The sequence below is a fragment of the Larimichthys crocea genome, chromosome I (genome assembly GCF_000972845.2).
Source record: "Larimichthys crocea isolate SSNF chromosome I, L_crocea_2.0, whole genome shotgun sequence".
NCBI lineage: Eukaryota > Metazoa > Chordata > Actinopteri > Sciaenidae > Larimichthys > Larimichthys crocea.
The window spans coordinates 412856-418855 of record NC_040011.1 but is presented as its reverse complement, the minus strand read 5'-3'; positions in this window follow the sequence as shown (position 1 = coordinate 418855).

Here is a 6000-nt window from a genome sequence, read left to right as displayed (position 1 = left end):
AAATTCTGTTCCTGTCTTCATTTTTATAAATCCACCCACACTGTATTTACACTGATAAACATAAAGTATCTCACAAACAAACAGCCCTAATAATGAGCTCACTGGTCAACTGAGTGTGAAACTCCAAGTCCTTACACAGAGGGAGACTTTGGCTGATAATTCCTGCACTGCTTGTGTGGGTGTTGTCATGTTGACAAACAGTGTTCTTATGTCATTTAGCATATTTATTCATTCATTTGACATTTACTGTTGAGGAAGCAGATGGTCGGAGTCTTGGTTACAAGTTTCTGACACCCCAAGGACTCACTGCATCGATTACACCAGTATGTTTGGCAGAGTTTCGAAGCGTATGCCATTTCAATCAATGACATATGAACACTATTAAAGCAGAGGTGTTTAAAACTAAATCACGTTTTAACAAGGGCATTTATATGAGCTTTTGTACTTATGTATTATTTCTAGAATTTACTTCAGTGCGCATAAAGTCCCAGATGGGTGGAGTTTACAGCATCCAGAGGATTCATATAGAGCAGTCCTGTATGTAAAAATAACTTTCAGAACTTTCAAACTTCCCCTGTATTATCATTTATGTTAAATAAATGTAAAGATGAGCTGAAACTTTTTCCATCTCCATGAAGCAACAAGATTACTTGAGACATTTTTAAAAAACAGAGGCCATTCTAGAGAATTACGGTGTACTTATTCATATTAATTTACATAATATATATTTTTAGGGTGTTTATTTTTCTCAAATCTAACAATATATATATATATATTATATATATATATATATATTCGTATATTGGGGCAATTTCTTTCTGTTTCCGTGCTGATCTCAGTTTCCATGGAGCTCACACAGATTTAGCTCCTGATTGAGAACTAGTATTGAGCTACAGTAATAGCACGTTTTTTGTGACTCACTGCACAGGTGAGGGAGGATGCGCTCCAAACATTTCCAATAACTCCACAGCATGTAAAGTCCAAAAGTCAAAATCTAGCTCCATAAATTCCAGAATATTCATTACACACATTACAATTCAGATGTATTACTTTATTAGTTGACTTCCAGTGTACTTCTTCATATTTATTCACGTTAAATATTTCAAGATGAGACAATTTGGACATTTTAGTAATGAGTCAGGTGTGCTGTCATGCTGATTTGAGCACATTCTAAACTCCTTGACCAATTAGATTGCTTGGTTGGAACTGTGTAGTATATTATTAATAAATTGTGTATTGTAAATCTACTTGGTATAGTTTTTTTAGTAGTTATCGCATTCGTTATAATATGGCAGAAATTGAATATAAATTTATGAATATGTTTTTCATTAGCCGCCTTTATATTGAACCTTTTATACGAGAGAGGCAGCGGGTCCTCTTACATAATGTCCACAATGTTTTCTCCCAGTAGTCCAGTATCGACAATAAAAAACTGACTTGAGTGCCAAACCAGTTTTCACAGTATGCCACCACAGGTTGTCAGCACTTTTGGAAAGGGTGGTTTAGGTCAGTGGTTCTCAACTGGTCTGGCTTCGGGACCCACCATCACCCCTAAAGGACAAGCCGTGACCCAAATTGAGGAAAATTTTCAACTTCTCAAATTTATTAATAATGAAAAGATGTGCAGTTTGGTGGGTGTCTATTAACATTACAGGCTTTATCGTCACCTACTGTGGCGATTGTGAATGACGGCACTCCGCGGCATAAAAAATCCACTTCAAAATAAAAGCACAGGATTTTGTTCTTAACATTTTTTTCCTAGGCAAAGGCCCGCGACATTACAACATTACAAGGCTTTATCGTCACCTACTGTGGCGATTGTGAATAGACGGCACTCCGCGGCATAAAAAATCCACTTCAAAATAAAAGCACAGGATTTTGTTCTTAACATTTTTTTCCTAGGCAAAGGCCCGCGACCCACTGAGAACGGGTCCGCGACCCACTTTTGGGTCGCGACCCACCAGTTGAGAATCACTGGTTTAGGTGAATGGGTATTCAGTTGGCTGCAATCTGCAACCTCTCCACTAGAGGCCACTAAATCATACACATTGGAACTTGACCCCTTGGAAACTTGAAATGTGAGAAGAATGTAAGAGATCTTTTTTTGGCCATTATATATATAATATAGGGCTGTCAATCGATTAAAAAAAATTAACTAATTAATCGCAAAAATTTCTGTATAAAATCGCGATTAATCTATCATAAATGTATCAATAAATTAAATGCTTTTTTCTGAGACTGAACTTATAATGAATATTTATTTATGTAAAATGATCAAATTAATGTAGAATAAACTCAGATAAAGTATTGAATTAATTCATGTATTGCGTTAAGGTGCACTATGCACATTGCAAACAGAAAAAAGCCAGAATGAGGAAATATACGAGGAGTGCCACACCTGTAGTGTAGACGGGTGTTTTGCTTTGAGGTGATATGTTAAAGTCGTGTACTTCTGTGGAATTTAAATTTGGCTTTGCAAACTGTGCAATTGCCTTGTTTTTGTCCACGAGCCGTCGGGCAACTTTTAAAATGAATGTGTCCCCCTAAAAGTCCGTCCTTCCTCTCGTTAACACCACAGACTCTCCTTTAGTTAGGATAGATCATAGACATATATGCACGACTCTCCTTTAGTTAGGATAGATCATAGACATATAGCCTACTGCTCAGCCCCTTTAGTTGCCGATGCATTGCACAAGTCGTCTCTTTGAGTTTGGGATAGATCATAGACATATGTAAGGAATAGTGACACAAGATAACAATCGCTCTGTAGAGGGAGGGTGGTGCGAAAGATGTATCAGTAGGCGAAAATCGTCCCTGCATACCAAGCCATCCCGACGCAGCATGGCCTTCGCTCCCAGGTTGGTCATGAGCTTTCCGTTTCCATATCTCAAGACTAGAAATCTGAGCCATGACGAGGGATCCACAACAAGCCTCTCCGGCCCAGATGGGCTGTCCGGCGCGAGCTCCGCCACCCACGGTAATCGCACAAGAGCGCTCAGCCCCGGTCGGCGGTGTGCGGTGGTCATTGGACAGATGCACAGGATCATGAGGAAAGCGAGATGCGCGCTTGTGTAAGCAAAACAAAGGGATACACGCTAGATTGAAGGTGCGGACGGGCGATGTAGAACTGATGTGAAGGAGGAGTTTCGCCAGACCTGTGGCGGGTAAAGTGCATTCAGGCTCTCTTTACACACACACATCAGGCCCGCGCTTCACACCATTTCGATCACGCCACACGACAGAGATACTCGGAGACCAAAGCGTACTTTGCCACAGCCAAATTGCGTCGGCCGCCGCTCTGCAATCACACGGAACCGCTCTGACACGCGGAGCAAATGAAAAACAAAACTTTCGAAAACCTGCTCCCCGTTACAACGGGCATATGCAGAATTATACGTGAGGCGGGAACGAACCCAGCGTTACCTCCTTCGAGTCCTAGACATAAGGGTGACACGTAAGACAGATGACTGACACAAATTTAACGCGTATAATAAGGGATGACAAGCACTAAATAAGTTTATGAAATAAATACGTAAGATATAAAAGATAAATAAAGAAATATAGTATATCAATAGATATAACCTTATATACAAGATATATACAAGCTTCATATCACAGTAGAGATCATGTAAGCACAAGTAAATACCCAAGTCCCACGACTAGTCGAAGAAATAGACGAAATATATTTCCAGCAAGTCATTACCCTTGATCTAGTAGACGGTAAGAGAGTGAGGAAGGAGGGAGGGGGTTGAGTGTTTAGTGCAGCATGGGCTGGAGGTCTGACCTGTGTTAATAAGCATGTGATGAATCCGGACCAACGCTGGTCTTCTCTGGGACACAGTGGTGCATTCAAGATGGAGGAAATTAAAGAGTTGTAATTATGTTTTCCTGTGGGGTTGGTGCAGTGACAGCCAGATATTCATCAAAGCACACTGCAGCAGGTGCAAATACCACATGCTTGCACTGATTCATTATCAGACGCCTGCTCTTTCGTCACCTTTCCGCTGTAGAGTTCTCTTCTTTCATTGAGACGTTTGATTTTCATGACACATTGATCATAATTTCCTTCTAAACATGTGCAGGCTGCTGTGGTGGTCCATACACTGTGCCCCAGCTTGAAGACATATTGAGCTATCCCAGCGAGCAGATGCCTACAAAATCTAATTCAGGAGTCTTGCCAGTATGGAAAACAGTCTTGTCTCTGCCCCAGTTTCCTTACTGCTATGAAATCATTGATGAGGAGAAGCCAACTCATGTTAGCCAGAAGTAGGTACTGCTGCAGGCAACAGCTCATGCCTGACCATTCAATCACAGTCAATGCATCAAATGTGTCATCCTCTGATGAAAGGGCATTTATTTCAAATAAAACATCTTAATTTTACTGCAGAGGCTTTCAGGAGGAGTTCAGTTCCTCTGGATTCATTCTACACTGGGTAAATGTATATGTATGTAAAAGCATTATTTTTTCCGTCCTTTCTTCAAGCTCTTTATTTTCTGTGATGACAAAAAAATTATAATAATAGTAACTTCATACTCTACAATAAGTACTACAATATATCTTGTGTACTTCTGGTAACATTGCAATGTATCTAGATTGAAATATAAAATCTCTTGTGGTTAACTTTTAGTATTTTTTTTTTTTTTTGTCATTTTCAGAGCAGAATGCAGAGTGTTGACGAATAGCACATTTACTGGACTTGCTAAAACTTGTTATTAGTCTCATTGGGTTTGTTTTATTATTATTTATTTAGTTTTTAAGTTGACAGTACAAATAGGGAAGTAATTTAATTTCCAACATTTTCGGAGATTTATGCATAGAAATCAACATCAAGTGCAAAAAGTAGATTCACTTTTCACCTTTTATAGTGTCTGATTGAAATAAAATGTAGGCGGAAACGAAGCAGCATAATGGAGAGAGTCGGAAATCATTCAAACAGGGTGAACGGTGGTTTGTATGGTGGGAACAATGAAAAGAAGTGGAAGGACTCAACTACGACATATAGCTTCTTTGGATAGATAATGTACTGACTAATAATAAAATCTGCAGCTAGCTGTTCAGAAAATTACTCTTATTAAGGACATTGTGAGCTGTGGTAATTATCCATTCTGTTATATGTTACACACTCAGTTTTTTTTTTTTTTTTTTTTTTTTTTTTTTTTTTTTTTTTTTTTAATGTAATGGTTGGGATGGCCCAATGGGATCACCCCTGGCCCCCAAGGACATTGCTGCTTAGCCATTACTTGGTCTGGGGGTGTAATTTCAGTAGCAGAGTAGCTGAATGATCATAGATATACGAATACTACAGGCAATGTAATGTAATGGTTGGGATGGCCCAATGGGATCACCCCTGGCCCCCAAGGACATTGCTGCTTAGCCATTACTTGGTCTGGGGGTGTAATTTCAGTAGCAGAGTAGCTGAATGATCATAGATATACGAATACTACAGGCAATGGTGTGTCTCTATGATCCTCTCCCTCTTTTTAATGACTACACGCCACTTTGATCACAAAGGTGACACTATTCTATAGAGTACTGTGGAAATGTATAATAATGTTTGAATTAAAATAGATGTGTGTTAAATGTATCTGGGTAAGTATAAGGTCACACAGAGTATATTGCTTTTGAGTGTTGTGTAACTAGTATAAGTGTTTTGCAGGAGTTGCAGGTTCAAGGCCTACACACAGAGAGAGAGACGAGCAGATAAGCAGAGAAATAGGAGACTCCCCTTGGTTAGAACTGAAAGCAGACACAGAACATCTTACTATTGTGGATTATATTATCTGAAGTGCCTAATAATCATTTAAAGATATTAAACTGTGTGATTATGTTGAACTATTGATTTTAAGAAGTGCCTAATAATCAGCAGAGTGTTTTTGCAGAAGTTGCTGTTTGTGTCTGAGTGCAATCCCACGCCTGAGGTATGTGTGTGAGCACAACTAGAAACTGTTACAAAGCATCTGAATCTAGGCACAGAGAGTACCCAAGGACACGATGGTCGG